We start from the raw sequence: 27,483 nt of genomic DNA, 5'->3' as shown, positions 1-27,483 counted from the left end.
TTTGTATTTTAAATTAATAAAAAAATGATATTTATCAATTTTAATTGAGAGGCTAAACTGTATGTATTTATTATAAAAATTTAATAAAGTACTATGGTATTTTGTACTAAAAAAATAGGGCTCGTCCGGGATTTGAACCCGGGACCTCTCGCACCCAAAGCGAAAATCATACCCCTAGACCAACGAGCCGTTATTGTTTAAACTAATTATTGCAAATTTGCATGACAATTAACCAAACGTGAGTAATAACATTGTTTCGTCACTGAAACGTGACGGAACTGTAATAATATTTATATATATTCATAACTCTCTTCGAATGGCTCGTTGGTCTAGGGGTATGATTTTCGCTTAGGGTGTGAGAGGTCCCGGGTTCAAATCCCGGACGAGCCCAGATTTTTTTTATAAAAATAAATTTACTCCATACTTAATAAACCTGTTGCAGCACTAAATAGAGTTCATAGAGTTTACGGTTATAACGGTGCTGACTAACAATTTTTTACGCTTATTTAAGTAAAATTAAATACACTAACTATTATAAATAAGTGTTAAGTAACATTTTTTTATTTATTATAATAACAGTTATTACCTCTTGTAAAGTTTAATAAAATTATGATGCTCTCAGAGTTCAAAAGTTAACGTATAAGGGCTCTCTTTGCAATTTCACTGCAAATTATTTATTACAAGCCGCGACGTGTTGATGGTGAGATTATAGCTGCCATAAACACTATGGTTAAATTTTTAAACACATTTTATCAACTCTGCCAATTTTCGCACGGGCACAACACTTTAAGGCTTAAGCGATTTTATCGACGCAGGTAATTGAGTAGGGTCCAAATGGAAAATAAAGAAAGGCCCGTTTGGGAATCTTCGAACTGATATAAACGTAATGATAAAATGGATGTCTTCATTAACTAGATGGGTGTTTAAGATAAAATATTTAATGGTGGGTTGTAGTTGTATCTGAAAAATATATATTTATTATATATATATATAAAAAGAAGATATTAAAATTAAATGCAATTTGTAAACGTAGATTAAATTTTTAAAAAAAGTATATATAAAGAATATAAATTGTCAAAATACTATGTAATGCTTAACTAAAAAATTCACTTAAATTAAAATATTATTGTAGATATAACTTTAATGTGAGCCTTAAAAACTTTACCAGATATCATTGTGCTTTTTTTAATTTAATACAATTATTTATTATACTTATGTATTTATTGTCAATCTCTTGCTACAACATGACAAGTGTTAGCGCAATGCATTGTAACAGTGTAAGCACAATCAACAACTAATAATCAGTCAATGTAAATCACTGACATCTATTTTATTAATTATCAACTTTCATTACAGATTACAATTAATAAATGTAACCATGCACGACCTAACTTGATTAAATTATTTTTTACGATATTAATCTGTAAGATTGGAAAAATCTATGAATTATAATATATTATCTCCCAGACAAAACATTAGTGTCCATATGGGATTGAATCCAGATATCTAAGGTAATAGTCATTGATTTATACGACTTATATTTATCAACATTTAAAATACAATATAATTTAGCAAAAAGACATAACGCGTATGAGGAAAAAATAAGTAAAAGGCAATTCGTTTTAACTGTTTTTATAAATCGTTTTGTAATGCGTTTTACGAATTTTGAACTTGATGAAATATATCAAAAGCTATTCTTTTTTAAACTGTGACTACTATATGGTCATAAAAATAAAATTTCGATGACGCGGTGAGATAAGAGATGACTCATCAATAACTTAGATTGATGTCGTTTACACCGATTTTGCAAAGACCACCGTCAGTTTGTAAGCTACAATACTTGTCATAAGAGTATTTTGTACGTTCAGAAGTTCCACAAGATTCTATTAAAGAATTGCGTATTATGATTTATTATAAAGAATAGGAATAATCTAAGAAACAGAACGGGACAATCTAATTCAATTGATTATAGAGCGTCAAGCTGTAAAGGAATATGGACTTCCACGTTTATATTTAAATCATAGTAAAAAAATGATAATAACAGCTGTTACAACTTCACATTTTTCATATTTCAGACAAGATAAAGATGCAAAACATTTGGATTATTTATAAAACAATATTGAAACTCGACGACAGGCAAATTTAATAATTCTGTGGAAAGCTCCCACACATTTTTAAAATCTGTAAATAAATTCCAAAATAAAATGCTTTAGAAATCTATAAGAAACTTTATGAATATTTTTATTATATTTTACAATTTATTATTATAATAAAAAATATTACAATAATGTACCCAAAACAAAAAAACTATTGTGTAATATAGAAATCCGTGTATCGAAAAACCAGTAAATTATTAAAATGGGTTCGAATAATTTATGTAATACCTGCCAATTGATTTCGCAATATTTTAAACTTGGTTCATATAAACCTTTTGGGAAATTCACAATAATATAAGAAAGCAATCTATGTAAAGAGATTTTTTATTTATTTTTTTAAAGATTATTTCTAAATGTTGAATATAAATTATTCGCTATAATCAATTGTTTAAGAAAACCTTTTTTTAATATATATACTTATATGTATTGTATGATTCTAGATTGAAATTTGAGTAAATGTACAAAAACACTGGTTGAATAAATAGTATATATATATAGCTACTAAAAGTTTAATACAAAACCTTCGAGCTTCAGTTGGCGTTTTTATTTGGGTTTTTTGCGATAGAAATCCTGCTCTATTGAATTTAATAATATAGTATACTAATATATTATGCGTAAAAAATATATTCTGTAAAAGTTATATAATTTAGCAATTGAAATATCTTATTTTATCATTAAGCTGTACATAAATATTATTGTTTTATACAGCAGAGACGCAAAAGTTATACAATTTTAAATTTATTATCAAATCTCAAACTTTATATTATATTCATAGTTATTGTTTGCTTTAATCATGAGGTATGAATTTGTATAAATTACAAGTCCTGGTAATTTAAACATATTAAATTCAACTCACAAAATAGAAATATATCTATGTATCAATCTAACGTTCGCGGAAAATTGCTTGAAGCTATTTAAACTAATTTATTACCTATGCTACTAAACAATTTGTAAATGAATGAGATTTATGTTTGATTAAATCCCATATATCCTTCTTAGTCAAATAAAAATAAGCGATATCTTCAAACATAACAACATAACTAGCTCTTTACATTAGCTCTCTTATCACACTAAATCAAACCCAATCGTGCGTTTGTCTGAGAAGTCATAAAGAATGGCATTTTCCTATTGTAATTAACTTTATCAAAGGTCACATCTAACACTAATACACACATATTGCCATATATACCGTTTTTGACGCAATTCCGACGAGTTCAGATTCAGATCAATCGAAAAATATACATTTTTATCTGTAGTTTAATCAACTGCAATTGAATAAATCAGGGTTTTGAAAGAATAACTATTTATAATTTGTCCTAAAGATTTGTGGTTCATTACATTAAACTGACTAAATAATGCATCTCTAAATTTAAACTTTTGAATAATAATTTTTGTAAGCCTTCTACTATAAAATTTAAATAGGGTTAAATAAGCAATAAAGTATTTTTTTTCATATTACGTGTAAATATAAATAATTTTATAAAAAAAGTTTTATATTCCTCAATTTTAATTCCAAGTTGGTAATATGTATGTATAATTCTAGAAACTTTTGACCCATAGCGACCCTTAGTTAGCGACCCTTAGCGACAGTTTATATTACAAAAACGCCGCAAAAACACAAGAGCAAACGCATCACGTGCACACGAAGTACATATATCTATATATTCTAAAATTTAGAGGGGATACTATAACTTGATTTAAATCATTACCTGCATGAAGGAACAAAAATATTTAAGCAAAAATTAGGGAAAAATTATTTTTAAGGCGAAAAGACACAAACATCTTTCATTCTATAAAAAGAGGATATCGAACATTTTTATTTTATGAAATATACTCAAAAACTATATTTTAATGCTTTTATAGGTAAATATTTTAAACTTAGGCAAATTGATCATTCATTAAAAGGGGAGGTACTATGTCTATAAAATCGATTTTAAATTACTAAAATCATTAACCTTTTCGCTACAATAAACTTTTTGTTTAAGCTGTTCCATTGAACGCTGAACAACTTATTTATTAAGCTTAACAAAATACATTAACAACATCAGTGACTCACCGGTGAGTCACTTATTCGTTATTTTTTCAAAGAAATTATTTTTTTAATTTAATTATTATTTTACTTGTTTCGATTATCAGTAAACAAGTATTTTAATTTTATTTCTAGAAAGAGATATTGACGCGTGAAGAGAAATAATATTGACTAACTAAAAAGTCGCTGGCGTTTAAAGGGTTAAAGATTCTGCCAATACATTAAAATTTACCATCAGAAAATAATATATTGAAATACATTATTATGGATAGTGAAGGTGTATTGAGTAATAAAAATTAATTTTATACATTTATAAAATTGTTATTGTATTAATTTTCTGCTAATTTTAATATTTTAAAAAAAATCCTATTTTACATGTTTTTTTAGTATTTCATTACATTTAATAATGCTATACTTAAGAAAATTGAAAATAAATATACAAAACACTGAATTTTTATCGGAAAAACAGCTAATGAAAAAAATGCTCTAAAAACGACCAACGTGCAAGTTGGTTTTTATTTGATTTTTTTGTGTATATTATTTTATTTTTGATATAAATTTATTAGATTTTAATTTTTTTGTGTTTATATTAAAAACATATGAAATAAAGTATTTCTTTGTAGTCAAAAAATAAAATCAATTTTTACTTTCTCCCGTAAAAAAATATTTTTGTGACAATGGTTGAAAGACTAATTTAGTAAATTTAAGCTTTAAGAAGTGAGTTGCATTCTAAGGCACTGTTGGCCGCATGTAGCCTACATTTTATTTGACACCACTTATCTAAAGGTATCTAATGAACATTTTCTGAACTTTTTGCTAGGGAGGGAGTTTTTGGTTATTCGGGAATTACAACTTATAGATTCCGATTCAAGAATCCAGTGAACTCAAGTGTAAAAACTGACGGATAGTCATAGTAAAACACGTTTCTCATAACATTAAAAAATTTTTCGCATATGTCATTTACGCCAAGAGAACCTCAACTTGCTCTCAAAAGTGATTCTAAGATCTTTACTGAAAGTTTTTATAGCCAAAACATTTTTATCTAGATCATAGGGAAAATCTGAGATCGATAAAATGTCACAATATGGCTCTTTCCAACACTGAGGTCAAACAATTGATAAAAGCTAATTTGTGAATCTAAAGAGTCCGCAACATATCAATTGCATTGAAACAATTTTACATCATCTACACACAGACAGTGGTGTATCTATAGGGGTGCAAAGAGAGCGGGCACTAAAACGTATATAAATCCAAGAATAACAAGAGCTTAATAATAACTAATGTATTATTTTAAAAAATGCTGATTTTATGACCCTGCAAAAAATGTATGGGGAGGGCGGCAATTTTAAGGATCGTCCTGGGCGGCACATACTCTAGCTACGCCATTGCACACAGAAAAAAACTTGTATTTATCATTAATAAATAACGTAAAGAGTAAAGGAATAAAGTTGGAACCTTTAGTAACCTCCGAAGGGTGAAATATTCTTTCGACAACCGTCTGCGATATGTTACAAACTGTCTACGATCACTCAAGCAAGTCAAAAATTACCAAGTTAGATCATATGAACAACGGAGGTATGACAATATTTTGCTAATGGCCCATGACAAATTTTGTCGAAGGCCTTCTCAAAATCCGTATTGTACTTCCGCGAGATTTTGTCACTGTTTTGGTGTGACGGGCGGGACGAAACAGATGCTGTTTATCTAACGAAACTTGCCAAATGTGATTGAAGTCGTATCTATGGATTATTATTTCGAATAACCGTATACATAATGATAATTATATTGATTGGCTATATCATATAAAAGTAAACGAATAAAATAATATAAAGTATGTTGAACCGATCTTAAAATTATTATAGCTTAGAACAATATAAATAAAGCCCTTAAATTTTGTAAAAAAAAAATACTGGGCTCGTCCGGGATTTGAACCCGGGACCTCTCGCACCCAAAGCAAGAATCATACCCCTAGACCAACGAACCTCGTGCATTCGGGAAAATGCACTTGCATTTATGAAGCGCATTCTAATGGTTATTTCGCAACATATTAATAACACTAATTGTTAAAAATTTATAATCAGACAGTTTCTTACAATAGATACGCGACTCGTTGATCTAGGGGTATGATTTTTGCTTAGGGTGTGAGAGGTCCCGGGTTCAAATCCCGAAAATTTTCTTTTTTCCATCGCGCTTCGTTCATGGATCTGACAACACTCCAACTGGTTCTTTCGACAGTTCTTTATGCACAATGTTTCACTCTTTCAAGAATAGGGGTGACTTTTATGCGTTTCCAAAGATCAGATAATAATGATTTTTGTGAATCAGAGCAAAAATACGTTTTAGAGGAGCAGCGAGATTAACTTCAGAACACTTTAAAATAAAATCGAGAACCAAATCAGGCCCAGATGAAAGTACCGCCCCGTCTTTAACTTCTAAAAACGATCATTAGCGCATATCGATGGCTTAAAGTGTAAATTTTCAAACTCTACTTTTGAGTGAAAATTACTTTACAATGTCATCTTGCACCTTTAATCGATATACACATGCTCAAAAAATTGCTATCCTTAAAATCTGAAATGTTCTAAAAACCCTATTAAAATCAGAGCGCTTAGTTTCTTTGGTGGTCAATACCGAAGGGTTAGTACAAAAATAAAAAGTAATGTATGATATGTATATTTTTTTGCCATGCATAAATGGCGATAAATATATAACTATATGTGATTAAATTATCAAATTTTGATACACATCTAATTTATTTATCAAATATTGTGCGTTTTAAGATGGCCCTGAGTGAAGCTTTTTATATTATCAGTTGTCTTTATAATTTAGTATTGCAAAACTCCATGATAAGCACAGCTTACCACCTGTCTGATAGTATTGATTTGCTCTCGTCAAAGTACTTGCAGTAGGCGGACGCATTGTCGTCTAGCCATTTATGTTATTATTGTAAATATAATATTTATAAATCTAATTCATGTTTTTTATGTAGGGTGCATTTGTGTAAAACTGCTATACTCTGCACATATAGGTAAAAAAATAAAACAATAAATAATACGTAAAACCTATCCAAAAATGTATCCTAGCCTTTTAATTAATATACACTAATATAATATAAATAAAACTATTCAATTTTGCAAAAAAAAATACTGGGCTCGTCCGGGATTTGAACCCGGGACCTCTCGCACCCAAAGCGAGAATCATACCCCTAGACCAACGAACCTCATGCATCCGGGAAAATGCACTTGCATTTATAAAACGCATTCTAGGTCACATTCGACGTGGAAAAGTGGTTGTTTCGCAACGTAGTAATTACACTAATTGTAAAATTTTATTTTCACAGTTTCTTACAATAGATACGCGACTCGTTGGTCTATGGGTGTGTTTTTCGCTTAAGGTTGTGAGAGCTCCCGGGTTCAAATCCCATAAATTAATTTTTTTCCGTCGCGTTTCACTATATTAAACATATCAGGAGCTGACAACACTCCAACTAGTCTATAGTACATTATGCACAATTTTTCACTCTTTTAAGAATAGGGGTGACTTTTATGCATTTCTGAAAATCGGAAAATGATGGTATCTTGAGAATCAGAGTAAAAATACGTTTTAGAGAAGCAGCGAGAACTTCACAACCCCTTAATATAATCAGGCCTAGATGAAATTTCCGCCCCGTTTTTAATTTTTATTGATCCTATTTAAGATCTAAGAGCTTAGTGTTTATAATTAATATCCTAGTACAATATAAATAAACCCTATAAATTAAGTAAAAAAAATACTGGGCCGTCCGGGATTTGAACCCGGGACCTCTCGCACCCAAAGCAAGAATCATACCCCTAGACCAACGAACCTCATGCATTCGGGAAAATGCATCTGCATTTATGAACCGCATTCACGTGGAAAAGTGGCGATTTTCCAACGTGATTACGCCAATTTTTTTAAATTTTATTATCAGACAGTTCCTCGCGATAGATACGCGGCTCGTTGGTCTAGGGGTATGATTCTCGCTTCGGGTGCGAGAGGTCCCGGGTTCAAATCCCGGACGAGCCCAGGAGTTTTCTTTTTTCCGTCGCGTCAACTGCGTTTCACTATATTTAACACTGGTTCATAATTAAGGCCGCATTTTGCTCCATAGCTCGTGGCTGTCAAACGTAAAATTGGTTTTTGTTTTGGCTATTGTTCCTAATGTTTTTGGTGATTGAACTTCATTAACACTTCGACGAAGGTCAAAGCGTCGCGTACGTAACGAAGTGACTTAATATTTTTTATAATTTTCCACGTTAACGTAGTTCAATTGTAACGGTTGTATACGTATATATATGTATATATATATATATATATATATATATATATATATATATATATACATAAACATCAGATTTCAGTATAAGCGTTTCAAGCATTGTTTCACAAAATTACGCAAAATACATATATTTATATTCATAAACATTTAATTTACATAAATACTGGTATGGCAAGGCCTGTTTATTATGATAAATGCTTATTTACGTTTCAATTTATATATTTTAATTTCTGTTGGTACATCATTCATACTTGTGGTTGCGCGTTGTCGTGGTACAATACAATTATTATTTTTTTAGACTTTGAAGTCAAATTTTAATTAATAAACATACACAAATTACCACATATATAGACTTTCAGGCGTTGGAGTTAAAATAGTAGGTCATGGAAGTCGGAGAGTTTTCGCTGGCGTGTCGAGTTGTATTATTGTCTGCTGTGATTTTGGTAGAGCAGCTGGATTTTGTCATGTTATCTTGATGCTTTCTTGTTGATACATTAATGTTCTTTGAGTCGTGCAGCCTCCTGGCTCATCTCTGCTGCTGTAACTCCGTGTCGTCTTCTTGGTGTGACCAGTCCTGGTTTGTTAGCATCGCTTCTTAGACACGTTCCCAAAATGTGTTCACGCCTTATAGATGATTAACGTCTCGGAAATTATTCACGCAATTATTTATTCACTCTTTATTATTTTTGCACTTTGACCGTACTCTTAAGACGGGTTAATCGATTAGTTATTGACGTGATTTAGTAAAATAATCTTGATGCAACAGTCTGATTTTCACTAAAATCATTCGACAACACATCAACTTAATAGTTTAACGGAGCACATACGCACTAATATTACATATAGAAAAAGCTTTCGACACAGTAAGGCATGACGATTATACAATAATAAAATTCCTGACTATCTTTAAAGAGTATCGCCGTACATGTACGGCGGTCGTTCTTTCACTGATTTGAGGTACCCCAGATAGTTATATATTTACATAAATAAATGATTTTCATAAAAAAATAATAGCATTATATAGTTGTATAAAGGATTTGAGACAGAGGGCTCAAGACGAGCTCAGACAAACAGACGGCATTAAAGACTAACCGAAATAAAGATTCGCACTGACACGAGAGACAAATCCAGCTTCTTCGTCATTACTTAGTCTAAGTAACATAACTCTACACTATTTATCTAGCGTGGTAAATTATACCATATCTACAGATAAAAACATTACACTTAAACTGCATTAGTTATAAATGATTAGTTATTAGCAAAGAATACAAACAAAATCATTGGAAACAATAGACAAAAACATAATGTTGAAGAAATTAGACAATATTGGTATAAGTGAAATAGTTTTAACAGCTTAACGACCGAGGACTCACCCACGAGTCCTGAGAGAACCTTTTGCAGCAGCCGAGGACTCGCCCATGCGTCCTGCGTCACGCGTCTTCTTTTATTAAAAATACACTATAATACAATACAGTTTACCCCTATATTATAATGCGAGATGGTAGTATACTATTTCTACATAATATAAGATATAAAATAAATTATATTTTACTTTAATTTTTCGTAAAAAGAGTCGTTTTATCCCACTGCGTCGCAATGCAACGAGTCGTCGCCTATTTTAGTTTGTTATATTCTAATATTTTTGGGCTAGTGTGTTGTTTGGTAACGGTTCTCCAAGCCGCTCCCACTTACAGTGACCATATTTTTTGCATTATGAAATATTATATTTTTATTTATTGTTGTTGTTATTAATAAGTGATAATTTGTAGAAAAAGTTAGTTAATAATAATAAAAACAGTGAATTGCGTATTTACAAAAATAGTTAATAATCATTAAAGAAATTTTTGAAATTTGACAACGTTGATTAGTGCACGATTTATTTTGAGCACCACATTAGCTTAAAAATGTGATAATTAAATTAATAACATGTATGTTTAAATGCTTCTAAAATTTTTTTGTATAAACGATTTATAAAAAATATCCATTTATAAAAAATATCCATTTATAAAAAATATCCATTTATAATAAATAATAATTTGCACTCACTAAATTTTTTGGCGTCCATTTTCTGCGTACAACTGTTTCGAACACATTTATTTTCATAATTACACTGAGTGATACGTGTAAAAACATTTGTCATTATGAATAAAATGAACTGGATGAGTGCAAATTTGTCACACGCGGTCTATGTTCACAATTAGAATTACTTTCGCACACATCACTATGTTCACAATCACTGGGGGGCGTTGGACAACGCGTCTTCAAAATTTTCCAAAAAGGTTTAATTTCTTTCGTCCATTTTGCCGTGATTGAAAATAATTTTTTTAAATCAAAATCACAATCACAAAAGATAACAGAGAGAAGAGCAATTTTCGCGATACGTTTCGACCGTTAGTTTAGAAGACACTAAATATACTGCATTACTTCGATTATAAAATGCATTTTTTTATCTGTGTGGAATTCCCGAATTTGGGAATTCCACGATAAAAAAGTGTCATATCCTAATAGATGAATTCTTAAAAGGTATGCACAAGGTAAGCTGATAAGACGGGACAGGTAGTGGCGATTTACCCTTTTAGAATAACATTGATTGTAATTTATAGTAAATATTTAATATTATATTTGTAAACAATTTTTTTTTCGTTATATCACTTAATTATGCGGCCCACATATTTAGAAACACTCGTTAAATGACGTAATTACAATATATTTATACAAAAAATCATAAGGAAGCTACAAATTAAATTTCGATAAAATATATTATTTGGTTTACAAGTTATAGGGAATTTACTAAAAAAGGTAATTTTTTGCTGTTATTCCGCGAAATCTCCCGGCCACCAAGGAAAGTTCGGCAAAAAACACCGGGCGTTAAGCTGGTAAAAAATATAGTGATTAGATGTGTTATAAGATTAAGAATAATAAATTAATAATAACATTAGATAAAATCGTAAACTATTTTTTTTAATAATAATTTCTTAAATAAAATATTATCATAATATTTTTGTGCTAAACACCTTGTAGTGTATGCGAATATTGTGGGCTGATCTAACTTGTGTTTCATGTAAATAACCTATACAAAATTAAGTAGAAAATATCTTTCCTAAGATTAGAGCCAATCTATCTATCGCAAGTGCAGGTAGTAAATTGTCAACAATGAACCTTTTAGAAATGGGTGTTGGCCTTCGCTCAAAGCATACAATATAATTAGAAAGAAACTGTTCTGAGAATTTATGTTTGGTTTTTTGTTTATATCACCTATATAATACCAAATTATTATTATGGAAAGAATGAAAATGATGAATATAAAATATATTGAAAGCATACATGTTACTTTTAATTTATTTAAGTGCAATAAGCAAAATATTTTTAGTGAAGTGTACCGTAAATTCACTTCGTGAGTATGGGCATACAAATGGTCAGACATGGTGGCCCAGAAATAACAAATCAAAATTTTTATTTTTAGACTTAAAAAGTGATAAAAAATCAGGTAATTAATACTAATCTATTGAAGAGTCTCACATACTTTGTTTTTGTAAGATGTTTGCCAATGATATAAATTTGTTTTTGAAACTATTATTTCAAACAAATCGGACCTACAGGTTTAGAAACACTGGTTAAATTACGTACTTGACAGGTATTTATGCGAAAAATCATAAGAAAGCTACATATTAAATTAGAATACAATATCTCAACTAGTTCACAAGTTATAGGGAATTTACTGAAAAACATAATTGTTTGCCATTTTTCCGTGAGATCGCCCGGCCACCAAGCAAAGTTCGGCAAATAAATACCGGTCGTTAAGCTGTTAAGATAGTTTAATAATTATGTAAAAAAAAAGCAAAAAAGTAAAATAAATTATGCGTATTCCAAAGTAAAAATAATATTTCACGGTGTACCACAGGTGTCTAAATTGGGACCATTGCTGTTTATTTTATATATTTATGATATATTTGATAAGATAAAAAAATGTAAAATACATATTTTTGCGGACGACACATTAATATATCGCATAGGTGATAATGTTAAAGAAGTTGTAGATAATTTAAATAATGAATTAAGTATAATAAAAAGATGGTTAAAAAATAATGTATTTTAACTAAATTTGAATAAAACTAAATGTATTTTTATTAATTTTATAAAAATGTTAAGATAATAATAGATAAATAGTTATAGATAACTCTATTATAGAAATAGTAGATAAAAATAATAATTTTAAGGAACATTGTAATCATTAAAAAAAAAGTAGAAAAATAGGTATATTATCCAGAATAATATAAACACACAGAAAAAATAGAATAGTATTTTATTGCCCCATTTTAATTATTGGGCAACAATATTAAATATGTTTAATAAATTAGATAAAATGATTTAGTATTTATGCATAAACTAAAAAATATTAGGTTACCTGAGTATTTAGTTAGTATTTAATAAGAAATAAAGATGTATGTACAAAGATTAGTTAGTAGAAATTGAGACAATTTAAGGATAGTTAGGAATAAGAAAACGAGTACGGCCAGGGGAATAATGTACGATGATGTGAATTTCTATAAAAATATTCTTAGGACAATCCGCAAAATAAAAATATAGCGGGTTTCCTAAATGGAATAAAGAAACACCTTCCTGCATTAAGAAATAAATTATAATAATAAGTTTTTTTTATGTTTATAATTTCTATTATTGTATATGTACGTTTAGTTAAAATTTATTTAGTGAAAAAATTAGCTACAATTTCATTAACTTTAAAAATGCTATATTCTGATTTAACTATCATAGTAAAAATGTAATTGATATTAAAATGCACAATTTATTAATCATAAGTATAAATAAAAGAAAAACTTTAGAAAATTATATGCAAAAAAATGTTAAGCCATTAATTACGTTACAAATTATTTGACGTATAGAATCAGAAAAATCTTTCTTTTCACAGAAGTAATTTTTACTTATAATAGATCAAAGTTAAACTTTTTTTAAAGACTCGCTTTAAATTTTTTTAGAATAATAATTACACGAATATATTATTTTGTAGTATAAAACTTTTATTATTAATTTTTTTATTCATAGTTAAATATTTTTTTACTAATATACTGATTTACCGATTGACATCGATAAAGTCAAACATATGAGGATAATAATATTATTATATTTTATGAATCTGTGAAAGAATTACGCAAGACGATAAATTATTTATAGTAAATATAATTTTACGAAAAAATATGGTACGATTATTTAAACCAATTTAATATATGACTTTTTATAAATAAATATGGTCTTTTAAATTTGAGTGATTATTACATTTTCTTAACTTAGCATTGAAAAGAAGACCTAACAAAATAATTGAGTCTACTTTATGTAAATACATATGTTTATATAATATAAACAAATTTTTTTTCTAGGACTTTTTAATGATTAATATATTATTTAATTTTAATATTGTAATATTGATTCAAATATTCACGTGGTTAAATTTAACCAATATCGTTTTTTATTATATAATCTTACAACGGCAATGAAATGTCAGCATATTATAATGACAAGCACAAACATGCGTACAATAATGTCCATAATCACATTACGCATGAAAGCAAACCCATTATAAACTTTTTTTGCGCTTTCGGTTCTACGAGGTGTCATTATCCAGTACACCCATTGATTGACCCGTTCTGGTTTAACTGCTTTTTTCGTATTACCCAACATTTTTTTACCGGCGACGTTCAAAACCCACCATTTGAGTAACGATAAGTACGAGGAGGCATCGGCTGATTGATGCCGAAATGAAAACATCGCGAATTAACTTTTATAAGGTAAACATTGTTAAACACGCAGATTTGGAGCGATGAAACTTTTCAATTTATTTGACGTGAATTAATTATATTTCAACATTTTCGTGAGAAAATATCTCTGAAGGAGATTTACATTAATTTGCATCTCAACGTTACGTGCCTTGAATGTGTTTTTATACATTCAATATTTTCCTACCGTTGATATATTTCAATTTCGCACGTACATTTTTTGTCAGATTGCGGAAAATCACAAAGCTGAGGCGGCGCTTTTCTGATATTTTCATTGTCATTACAAAAAAGGGTTTTTCAAGTGAAAAATATAAACGAAATATAAATGTAAGGCTTACGTGTTATATACATATACCAAAATAATATATTAAAATACATATTAAGAATAAAATATATATCATTACGCCCATCAAAATCAATTTATCGACCATTCAAATTTTTTTTTAAATTAGCACATGTAGCAATAAGTTATTTTTTATTATTTTGTAATATTGTACAAACAACTACCTTCCTGTCAATATGCGTGGGTCTTTAAATCAGGAACAAAAACCTAATTTCCGGCTCTAAGGCACAAGAATGATAAATTCGCCCACGCTATTAGTCACGAAGATCGATTTGAAAAGAACGATTGAACATTTTAACGAGTAATGATTAGTTTCAGGCTACTTTTAAATGCGCCATTATATTATACTGTATTCCATATTTGTTTAAGTAAATAAGATAAAAACATCGACAAACACTGTCATTAAAAATATTTGTCAAGTGGTAGGTGATTCATTTACTATCCGTGAATGTCCTTGATAATTTAAGAAGTTTCTGACGGTAAATTACGATATCCTGGCTGCATAAGTTGAAGCAAATCCTATTTTAACTATCCATTAGCTGGTCAAAAAACTAAACCAGTCCAATTCAACAGTGCATAGATATGTTAGGAAGATTTGGGGTGCTTGAAGAAAATGTTTATAAATTCCACACGAATTGATCAAAGAAAACAAGATAGCGCGTATCCGCATGTAGCAATAGCTTCTGATTATTTGATATCCGGAGATGAGACATGGGTGTTAATAATAAATATAGAAGACAGTGATTATCCAAAGGTCAAGTAACAAAACCTACTTTAAAGCCCGGGCCCACTGTAGAAAAAGTTATTTTGTGTGTACAGTGGAATTGCAAAGAGATTGTGCATTACAAAACCCATTAAACTGGCAAAACAATAACAGCAAGATCATCAGATAGCATACAATACGATAATTCGCGTCATCATATGGCAAAATTGTTTCTAGATAAAATCAAGGAACTCCATACCTTGCCTTTTCTGCCTCAACATTTATTTTGACTGATACAATACTTATAAGATGCAAATGATGTGTAAAGGGGGCTATCGGAATATTTTAAATCAAAGCCTCCAAGAATTAAAAAAATGACCGAGAGGTGAGAAAATTTTATATATTTAGAAATAAATTATATTTTTATTCATAAAAATAGATAAGATACATTTTTAAAAGATTTTTTCAGTTTCATTAAAAAAATACTTTAGACATGTTATATTTTCAATAAATTTATATTTTTTTAAATATTGAAATGTTTATTTAATAAATATGATTAGGTGAAAGTTATGTATTATATGTTAATATATTATACAAATCTATAATAAAAAAAATTATAATCAATGATATAAAAATAAAATTTTTCCAGATTTTTCTAATCACATTATCTAACATCAAAGACTAAATAATTATTTTAAAATTATATATAACCCCTTAAAATTCGTTATTTTTACCTTTTTGAATTTTGAATAGTTACCGATAAAATATTCGAATACATTCGTAAAATAAACCTAATATGCTCATACCTGAATAGTGGAAGCTATGTTATATCTCTAAATAATAAATGCTCGATACCGCGTAAAATTCTAGTTAATCAGGGAACTTTTTTTCAGGGAAGTTTATTTTTATTTCATATACGAACAATATTCCAAAATAAAAAATGCGGTTTATTTATGTATGTAAATAAATTACAGATATTTCTTAAAAAGTTTTAAAAATACTTTGAAACTATTATAGAATATAATAAAAAAAAAAAAAATTATTTACGAAACGTGGAAAAATATTGCAATCGTCTCTTAATAATGAACTGGGTACTAACCAACAATGAAAAAACACATTTTAGAGCTCGCTGATATTGATTAAAAATAGCGCTTTTTCTAATAAAATGATATCTTAATATATGAGAACATTTTTAAAATATGCTTGCTCGGTGTGGAGTAACATTAGTAATATTATTGAATATGAAAAGTGAAGCAAAAAAATACAGTTTGAATAATGAATACAGGTTCATATACACGTAATTCTTTAATAAAAAAATAATAATAGCAATATTATTTATTTTAATTTAAAAAATAAAAAATAATTATGTGTACTTATATTTATTTTATTAAAATCAACTGTATGTTCAAAAAATATTACCCTTATAAATTATTGTACGCAGATTTGCAATTAAGCATTATTCGTAAAAATTTAAAAAGATAAGAAATTCAATACCATCTATTAAGAAAATTCACAGCCGCACAATATTTGCTTACAAATATGAATAATATATGAAATTTCGGCAAATATACAAATGTTTTTTCTTTATTATTTTGTTTTTAAATAATTAGTTGTAATGACAATGGTTGTTATAAATAACATAATATTACAAAGATAATTTTTTTCCAAGCAAAAAAAAAGCAAAATTTGACTACAAGTAATGTTGGTTAATTGAAAAAAATGACTATTTAATAAACTATATATTTTAATAGGCGATTAATTCTTTTTTATTTTTTTAATTTCATTTTCACTTATTTGCTTAGATTGCTAAAAAAAATACTGACTATTTGTTAAAGAAAAATATAATTCCAGAACTGTTTAATTTTATGTGGTTACATTTTATTCCACAATACAGGAAATCACAACTATCACACTTAGCAAATAAATTCACTCGATCTTCAACAAGGGTAGCTACTTCTACACCTAATTCAATCTATTGCACCTATTTTTGCTATTTTTAAAGTCTTGAACTAATGATTAGAGTTTTTCTTAAGAATTTGTTAAGAAAAATTTTAAAACGAAAATTCTCATTTCTCGAAAAGATTGTTGATTTCTTAAGAATTTTCATAGAGCCTTTTTTTTGTTGAAAATTAAATTTGTAGGAATATTTTTAATTATTTTTTCACCGCTGCATAAAAAAGGTGGGTCCGTACCAGATGTTGCAAATATTTTATTTTAATAAAAGTCAAAAGCAATCGAATAAAAAAATATTATTTAAGACTTTCTTAACTACTCTCATCGGTCTTATCTTTACTTTGTTAATAAAATAAATACATTATTATTCAGATAAGAGTAAAACAGCTATGCATGAAAATCGTCAGATTAAAAAAATGTATGGGGGCTTTCAAGATGAAATTTTCCTGTTGGTGAACTTGTATTTTCAATGATACAAAGAGGTTTTTTTAATATGTTTACTATGTACGAAACATAAAAAATGTAATGTAGCAATAACAAGTATTTATAATTTTTATACGATTCAGAAATAAATACGGAAGCCCAAAATTTCTTTGTAACTCAACACTGTAATCAATCAAAATAGATCAATCCGTTCTGGTTTTTGATTAAAACAAATCATCATCCCTTTGAAATTCGTTTTCTTTAAGGAGCATCCAGTTCTTTGTTTAATAATAATATTAATGTATATACTGTATTATTATAATTGCATACAACACATATATTTCTCGAGAAAGGAAAAACAGATAAAAAAAACCACAAGCCTAGTTATAATCAACAGACTGAAATTTTCTTTTTCACTATCCAAGACAAATATTATATAGAAAATATTTGTTAAGATCATTATAAAAATCAACATTATAGATAACTGTATTATTTTAATACGTAAATGTATCTGTATTTGATGTTTAGAATTAATATGATTAAAATTAAAATTTGCTCGCATATAAAAATAATCAAAAAATAATTATTAAAAACGATCAATAATAATCACTAAACCGTTGCGAATGATTAGTTTTAACGTTTAGCGATTTATTTATACCGCTGCGCAAACAATGGCAAGAGAAACAATCACAAAATATCCATTCGATACGCATCATTGTTCGAAGCTATATTTTATAATTTATTATAAACGAAAGCTTTTCACGTATTATAATAATAAATTAAATAACTTACGTTTGACAGTCCATCGGCGACCATTGATTCGATCACTGCATCAGCAAACAACATAAAAAATATATAAACAACAGCAATGGATAGAAGATAACAACAATCACTTCATTAAGTATCACAATCGAATCGATTCACTTTGGACAATGCTTTAATTAATTGTTTCCGTAAGGTCTGCCCATAGAATTTTTCTCGTTTGGGCGTAGTACCTTCGTTGTTAGATAAGCGAGTTTTATAGCGCAATTATGCGACGCAAAAAGAGATAATCTCACAGTTAAAGGCGCGGTTCAGATTTAACCGGACAATACACGTGGAATAAAAATAAAACACAAATAGTGTGCCGAATCTCTTCTCGAGTGTTTGTCATAAATATTTATATTTTTGGTAATGCAAATAGTTCATCAGCGGTTAAATATTTAACGGGCGTAAAAAGTGACGTGTTTGTACAACGTAAAAAATTGTATACGTAAAATGATCATTCATTTTCATTCGATTATTTTGTATTAAAGAAATAGTCACGGAAAATGACGACAACGAATTTGTACTATTAGTTCAAACATTTACTTTTTTTACTTTTTTATGCCGGCACATCAACTTTACAGTTTATATAGCCATGTATTATGTGGTCCAAAATGGAGATTCTTTACTTTAAGCCCACTTATGAGTAAATATTTTCATTGATATTTTGTTAACTTATAAAATCGGTGAAGAGAACTTCCGTCTATAATTTTAACATATTTTTATGTAACATTCATTCAAAAGTTCAAACCATTATCTATTTAAAGTTATATATAAATTTCATATAAATATAAGTCACTGCACAATAGTATTTAACTTTATAGCAAATTAAGGGAAAACTTTTAAAGCCCGTTTAGTTTTTAATAATAATTACATTTTACGTATATATTTCGTTACTTATTGACACTATGAAAAATAACAACTATCACTCCCAAATTTAGACTTTTTTAAACTAACTAAAATAAATTGGTTGTATTTATATTGAATTTGCAATCATCAGATCTATATATGTAAATATTAATCAGTATTTAAACTTTAGATATGTATAGTCATAGCACTACGGAAATAAATAAATAACTCTGAGCTCACAACTTTAAGGTATAATGGAGTACGCAATTTGAGAGCAGATTAAAAACAGTAAAATAAATAAAATTAAAATAAAGTATCTATTTTAGCTAAATTGCAGACACAAGCATTCACAACAAACTCACAGATAGTATTTAGTCACTCTTTTAAGTTATGATGCAATTTAAACAAATTTGTATTAACTCAAAATGCGATCTCATTATAACTATATAAGACCTCGCAATAGGAACATATTTCAACGACCTTCATCAAAATATTTTTATAAAATGCCCTTAACCACTTTTAGCATAAATTAAAACACACAAGAGATTATGATTAATTGGTTGAAAATCCGAGAAGCTCTTTAAAAGTGAGATTGTACTAAAGGTATCGCTTTATAAATGAATCAGATAAATTACATATACATGCAAATTATTAAACAATTATATCACTCATTTTTAACGTCAAACTGATAACCGAAAATTAATTATACAACACAATATGATGCATTAATAAGTTTAGCGTGCCTCGTGCGATTATTATTAAATTAAAACACGTATTGAATTATTAATAATTATTATTATCAATTTTCATTACGTTAAAATTTCTGTGGATCCTATTTGTAACTTTTAACCTGAATTTATTTTATTTAATACTATTATAGGATCGTTGTTGTTTATAAATTATTTTTATAATATTTTTTAATAACGTTTTTCTCGCGTTTTTCTTCAAAAACACTCACGTTGACTCGCGCGCGTCCGTAACGTGCCAAGGAAGGCGAGCGACTGACGAGAGTACCAGCGGTCCTTTAGTGGATTATGTGTACTTCAGTGTTTTGCTCGTACAACAATTGGACCAGTCGCATATTAGAGGTGAGTATTTGCGACAAACCTTATTTAAATACTAAGGATTATTTCTCTAATACATAAAAATTCATTTGTTTTCAAATATTTTATTTCAAAAAAAACATTTGAAAATTCAGATATATATACTTCATAGTTCAATTCAAATTATTGTTTTATCGCTATTTTTTGGTTTAAAAAAATAATTAAAATTATAGAGAAAATAGTAAAAATGATAATAAAGTAGTGCTATAAAATTCACCCTCATTTTTCCCAAAAAAAAGTTAGTTTATCAATAGTTTCATTTAGTAAGAAGATATGGCTTGATTTCTTGCTCAATCTCTTAGTTTTCGGTTGGTTACAGTAAGCTTTAGTTTTATATATTGTTACAATATTATTTGAGGTAGGCATTACTGCTTCAGAGACTTTCAAAAGTGCATGGAAGGCATAAATATGTCGTATTTTTAATTATAAAATCAGCTACAGGCGGTCCTCGACTTTCGGACGTTCGACTTTCGCACAATTCGCTATTTCGCACATTTAAAAAAAAACAGTTTTTTTCAATTAATTTTTTTTTTTTTAAATAAATAAAATATAAAAAACGAGTTAAAAACGAAACAACTTGTGTTGATACGAACAAAAATAAATCAAGGACTCATAAACTTCACACGAATCAAGACAAAGATGGAAATTATTAGACGTTTTGATAGCGGTGAATCTTTTGCTTCAATCGGACGTTCGTATGATACAAACAGGTCTACGATATGTTCAATTTTGCAAAATAAAAATATAATTAAGAAATACGTTCAAAATTGTGGAAAATAAAGATATATTTCCGCAATCTTTAAAGATATGTTTCCAAAAAAACACAGCAAAAACTTGGATGAAATGGAAAATATTTGTCATCGTGGATCGATGACCAACATCAAAAAGATGTCCCTCTGAGTATTTCAATTATTCAAGCAAAAGCTCTTAGTTTGCACAAATGTTGGAAGGGTAGATTAAAAAAAGATTTTAACACGGTTTTTCAAGCAAGTAACGGTTGATTTTACAATTTTAAAATGAGGTATTCTTTCCATAATATTAAATTTACTGGAGAATCGGCTAATGCGGATAAAGATGCTGCAAAAGAATTTATTTCTTAATTATCCAAAATTTTTGAAGATGGAGAATATTCCTCTAGCCAATTATTTAATGTAGATGAGACAGCTTTATTTTGGAAAACTCTTTAACAATGAAAAATATAAATGAAGCCTTCACGCATCTTGACAAATTTTTAAATAGTATGGAAGATTGTAATCCCAATGGAGAACGCATATCTCAAGTGCGTAGGGCGAACAATAAAAACATAGCATGTTATAAAATACTATATGAAGAAAAGAAAAAAAATAGTGGAAAACAGTTAACTTTTGATAACTTTTCAAAGGAAACACCCGCAAACCCTACTTAAACGTGTCTTTCGAATGCCTCTCAAACATCTTATATTTACTTGATAAATAAATATTTTAAAATACACACAATTTCAATTTTTTTTACTTCCCTCGACTTTCGTACATTCAATAATCGCACACATTTTCAGGAACCATTTATGTGCGAAAGTCGAGGGCCGCCTGTATAATGAACTACAATGCCTGGCCTTGGGCAGTCAGCCCTCGTTAAAAGCTCTGTAAAGCTCAAATCCGCTTCAATACAAATCTGACCTCCTACCTGGGCTTTCGCGATTTTTAGCGGCGGTTGGATAAACTGGCGCAAAATTAATAATGTTCATCAGCATCATTAATAAATCTTAAAAAAAATAATATCAGGGATGAAAGATGGAGGAGGTTGTTAAATATTGCTAAAAATATTATCACTAAAAAAAGAGCAAGTCTTTTTATTCTCCCTTTAAAAAAAATATATTGCATTAATTCATACTGAAAATACGCACCATTTTGGAACTTGCAAGCTTACTTATATAACAGATGTGTATGAATATCAATAGGTTTCACTCCTTTACTACTCAAAAAAGAAAGACAGCATTGCTTTAGTGTAGCAACCATTTTATACTAAAATATCAGTCTATACATAAACAATTAGTAAAAAAAATTAATCATGATATTGGCATGTGAAGATAACATCCTATTAGATGCCTCTCTATATTCATTATTACAAAATCTAATTTATTTTATATAATATTTATTTATTTTTTATACTATATATTTGTCATGTCTGTCAGGTATATCAAATAGTCAAAATCGTTTAAGTCCTCTGTTGTCGTCATATTGTATTTTAAAAAAAATATCAAAGTATTTTGGTAATTAATATTGTGCCACAATCAAGTTCGTATTTTTGTTATACGTAAAAATCTTTTTTCATACAGTTTAATACCGATCTAGACCAGGGTTTAACGAGAAGCGGTTGCTTTTTTGATATTCAATAGTTGGTTGGCCTCTTTTTGTATTATAGTTTGCACAAGCTCAGTGGGTCCTTGTTGAAGAGCTCGATTAAATACTTATCTTAGAGTTCAAAGTAAAATTAATCATTGGGTCTTTTATGTATATGGCCCTCCTGAGAGAGATTTAGGGCTCGCCCACTTTTGCTCCAACATACAATGGTCTAGGTGTAACCGTTGGCACATGTGTACAATTGACAGATAAGTTTGAATAATGGCAATGCGAATGTTATCAAGATTTACGACTGCATTTATTTTGTATAATAAAGGCTTTCAAATGTGGATGTTTTTATAATTATTCTGAATTATGATATATAAATTAAGGACGGAATAGAGTAGTCTGTAACGTCTCAGACTAGTTACTTTGAGGTTGCGGGTTTGAACCCCAACAGCATTATAAAAAAAACTGGCCCCAGCTGCAGTGACATCTATTGATTATAAATTATATTACACATAATAATTATTAATATAGTTGTCACCGTATCTGATTGAGTTACTAAGTTGGTACAGATTTATCACGTTGTAACGCATTGGGCTAACGCCTGTGAGGTTGCAACGGAAGATTTAATAAAAACAAGTTTAACATCCAAAGGTCCCTATATTTCCTACAAGTAGTAAATTTTTAATAACTTTTTTTCAGAATCATTTTTTAGTTTAATCTTTTAATTAGGAAAGTATATGTGGCCGTTACATGTTGCGATTGAATATAAATAAAATATTAATGCAGTATCTTTAAGCTATTTTTTTCAACGTAAGTCCACAAAAAATTGTGATTAGTGTATTTATATAATAGTCGCTATTTATAGATTATATTTTTAAAATTCCGGACTGACGAACTGAACAAGTCTAAAAATTTGGCAAGCCCCACATGGGTGTTAAAAAATCATCATTAATATTTCAGTGTGGAATTCGAATTATATGTTAAGAGATTTAAAGCTCGGAATTGCAAATTCTCATATTATTCTGATTCCGACAGTTTCATATAAAATTAAGTAACAATGGTATATCTTTGGCAAATAATATTTTATCAAATTTAAATAAATTAATATTTCAGCATCACTGTTCTGATTTAGAGATATGTATATATATAATATACATACGTATATTATTAAATCATGTCGGTGATTATAATTCGTGTCAAACATCTATAATCATGTTACAAATTAACCTTGATATTCTGATTTTTTATAGTTGGTCATTAAAATATTTTTTACGACCTAAAATCTTTATGTTTTACTAGCAATGTAATCTTTAAAATTAAATCTTATATAAAACTTCTAAGAATTCGAAATACATCATTTTTCATTCATACATACTAGAGTATTTTTGTTTTGTTATTCGCTTCTCTTCCCTTTGTGAATATTGTGGATTGATGCCAAATAGTATTTACTATTTATAGTGTCATTGAAACGAAGTTGAGCTAATTTAATATTATATCATTTTTATTATTATATTTATAATGGTTTGAGCGAAATATATAGATAAATATAAAATTAAATTATTTAATTAACTTTAATACATACTCTCCGTACGGAACATTGGGATCATAAATTCTAGCGTGAGCTGCAAAACTTTTAGCAAATTTCACAGTTCATCTGCGGAGAGGTGTTGCGAGAGTGAAATTGCCAGAATTTGTCATTTTCCACGAGGGGAACGTGCCGTGGAACATATTTTTCTTCTTTCAGCCAAATCCCTCTTTCCTGCCTCCACTTCCGACGCACTTCCGCTCTGACAAAAACTGCAATATTTCATGGTTGTTCGTAATATGAAAATAATATTTGAAATACGGTTAAAAACATGTTACAGAGCAAAAAAGTAGATAACAAGATTCTCTTTGGTTAGTCAAAACAAACGTGAGATTTTTTATAAAAAATACAATTTCATGTTTCGAGGCTGAAAGGTCGTGACTTTGCAGTCGGAAAAACTAGTAACATTTTATTAAATAAAGTATGATACAATTTACCACCGTAGAGAAAATTGTGTTCCGTATGTAAAGGTGAAGCTAAGATTGTACTCGTGATGCTTTCTGGACGATCCACTGGTGTCTCTCTTGTCAGTTTTAGTCTCTCTTTTAATTAGTCACGAATTAGTCTGTTTGTCTGAGCTCGTCTCAAATAATTTATACATCTGCCAATGTGATAAAATGTCACATATATTTTACTCCTAATTCGAGTCAGCTCTGGTGAATCACAGATGAGCATGTTGGTGGGCCAATTGCAACGCTTAATATATGTTTATGCCTTGAAATGAAACTGAAGATCGACAATACAAGAGGTGGATGACAAAAAGGGTTTTTACGCATTGTTGATCGCGCATCATTTACGTACAAACGGGTAGTTTTTCCTGTTGTTACAAATGTTTAACGGGACGAATGTTACGCCTATGGGCAAGAAGTAATTTTTTATTCATGAGTCTAAAATGGTCGTTTGAATGACCTTATCGTTACCGATGCAGCTTATTGGACACTCCACGACAACGCTATTTATAATATTCATACACTTTAAAACTGTTATATATATTTACACTGACCAAAAACTGTGTTGGTTTTTATGGTGTACTGTGTGACAATAATCCTACATCTGACGATTATTAATGATAAATTGCCAATATACTTTTGCTTTAAAATGCAATGCCATAATAAAAATAAACATGGGCCAGTCGGCAGACGTTCTCCTGTCACGTAGTCATGCTACGCAACTAAAGTGTTGCCAAATAGCCGCATGGCTCAAGGGTAGGCAACTTTTTTTTTGATTAAAATACTAAAAATAATTTCACAAACATATATAAGCTTTGTTATTATGTGCTTGTATTTAAATATAATGTTTTTAATCGTAATCATCGACACATAAGATTAGTGATTTAGTGTGGTTTCGCGAAATATTTTTTATTATGAAAATTACAGTGGTCTTAATATATACATTTTTATGAAATTAAAATAAAAATGTGTATTCTATATTATTTTTATAGATTTATTTTGAATGACATAGTATTACTTGTGTTATTAACGCGGACCGGCACATGGATAAATTATTTATAGATTAAAATTTTATTTTTTATAGTTAGCGTACACTTTTTAATAAATATCGGTCTGTGTGTCGCAATTGCGGCTATCACTTACACCAGTGTACACCACATCTTTCAATTTTTACACACATATATTGAGCCGAGTCACAAGAAGAAAGTCGTATACGTCGCATGTTGTTTTTGTTTCTACCTGCGCAGCAATAATGGTTATTATTGGGAAAATGCAGCTTATCAGCATACTTTGCGAGCTTAGCAGAGGTGGATAATAATGTTATACTTATGATATAATATTTAAAAAATGCAATTAAAAACATTGCAAAATTTATTAAAATATTTTTTTTTATAGTGATACAAATTACATATATATATATATATATATATATATATATATATATATATATATATATATATATATATATATATATATATATATATATATATATATATATATATATATATATATATATATATATATATATATATATATATATATATATATATATATATATATATATATATATATATATATATATATATATATATATATATATATATATATATATATATATATATATATATATATATATATATATATATATATATATATATATATATATATATATATAATATATATATACATTTACATACATAGAAAATATATTTACAAAAAATTTACATATTTTAAAATACAATTAATAACATTTAAAAAAAAATTAAATGAAAAGTAAAAATACCATTTTTTCCGTGTGCGTGTGTTTTGGATAAAACACGGAAACTGTGACGTTCACTGCTCTAGAGAGAAGCTTCAAATTATGTTTATTAAATTTAAGCTTGAAAAACAGTCCTCACACATACATTTATATTGTAACACAAAGTTCTAGTGATTATTCTGTTTGATTAAAATGTAGACTTCAACGTCAGACTATTTAATTAAAACAATGTTATTATTCATTAAAAAAATCTTTGTATTCAACATATTTTATACATGTTGTATGCAAAGTCTGATCCTGTGTATATATTTATATAAGTATAAAGATTATTTTATATTTGCAACGTCAGAAAAGGTTGGTCGTTTCTGACCGATTAGTGAGTCCCTAATAGCATTTGGTTCAACTTCTGTCGATCTCTACGAATCATTATTTCAATCAATGATATTTGAGTTATTAATTTATGTTAGCTAATTGCATAATGTATGTATTGATAATAAACATTTGATTAGTTTAATTTGATTGACAATCAAATACAATATTATACATACTTTTATTTAATGACATTGAGTATATCATGTTTGCTAGGTTTCTCTTTTAATAAACATGCAAATAATGTTATTATTTATAATAATATAAATGGCGTCATTTTTTAATCAATATATCGTTTTACATTTAAAAACAATCGCCACTGTGTCGTATTACAATTTTGCGATAAATGGGCGATGGTGTCTTCTTTATCTGTTGTTGATGCATATTTTATTCCACGATGTTGCTGTTGAATTATAGGATACTTTTTGCAAAAAAAAAACACCGGGCTCGTCCGGGATTTGAACCCGGGACCTCTCGCACCCAAAGCGAGAATCATACCCCTAGACCAACGAGCCGTACAGGTGGAAAGAGATAAGCAATTAACC

At 28.5% G+C, this 27,483-nt stretch overlaps 1 protein-coding gene and 7 non-coding genes across 9 annotated transcripts in view; 2 read left to right on the top strand and 6 right to left on the bottom strand.

The window, feature by feature from the left end:
* The window catches only part of loh (thrombospondin type 1 domain containing lonely heart), a 263,706-nt gene extending 243,357 nt beyond the window's left edge, over positions 1-20,349 (bottom strand). The window contains exons 1-2 of one of the 2 annotated variants that reach the window (XM_088194947.1): positions 20,305-20,349; positions 18,486-18,520 (exon numbers count right to left, since the gene is read on the bottom strand). The gene's annotated coding sequence lies outside the window, so the exon portion shown is untranslated. Of the gene's footprint in view, positions 1-18,485; positions 18,521-20,159; positions 20,251-20,304 lie in introns of those variants that run through there. The other variant, XM_088194948.1, reaches the window with a different exon arrangement.
* On the bottom strand, positions 118-189 carry TRNAP-UGG (transfer RNA proline (anticodon UGG)). The gene has a single exon. It is a non-coding gene; the product is annotated as a tRNA-Pro (tRNA).
* On the top strand, positions 319-390 carry TRNAP-AGG (transfer RNA proline (anticodon AGG)). The gene has a single exon. It is a non-coding gene; the product is annotated as a tRNA-Pro (tRNA).
* Positions 6,097-6,168, bottom strand: TRNAP-UGG (transfer RNA proline (anticodon UGG)). The gene has a single exon. It is a non-coding gene; the product is annotated as a tRNA-Pro (tRNA).
* Positions 7,334-7,405, bottom strand: TRNAP-UGG (transfer RNA proline (anticodon UGG)). The gene has a single exon. It is a non-coding gene; the product is annotated as a tRNA-Pro (tRNA).
* TRNAP-UGG (transfer RNA proline (anticodon UGG)) lies at positions 7,959-8,030 on the bottom strand. Its single transcript has one exon. It is a non-coding gene; the product is annotated as a tRNA-Pro (tRNA).
* Positions 8,158-8,229, top strand: TRNAP-CGG (transfer RNA proline (anticodon CGG)). The gene has a single exon. It is a non-coding gene; the product is annotated as a tRNA-Pro (tRNA).
* Positions 20,350-27,381: 7,032 nt separating the features above from the next.
* On the bottom strand, positions 27,382-27,453 carry TRNAP-UGG (transfer RNA proline (anticodon UGG)). The gene has a single exon. It is a non-coding gene; the product is annotated as a tRNA-Pro (tRNA).
* Positions 27,454-27,483: the final 30 nt, after the last annotated feature.

The sequence above is a fragment of the Plectrocnemia conspersa genome, unplaced genomic scaffold (genome assembly GCF_051122295.1).
Source record: "Plectrocnemia conspersa isolate PC_06_02 unplaced genomic scaffold, ASM5112229v1 ptg000010l, whole genome shotgun sequence".
NCBI classification, from domain to species: domain Eukaryota; kingdom Metazoa; phylum Arthropoda; class Insecta; order Trichoptera; family Polycentropodidae; genus Plectrocnemia; species Plectrocnemia conspersa.
The sequence above is the reverse complement of the archived record's forward strand: the minus strand, read 5'-3'. Positions and strand labels throughout refer to the sequence as shown.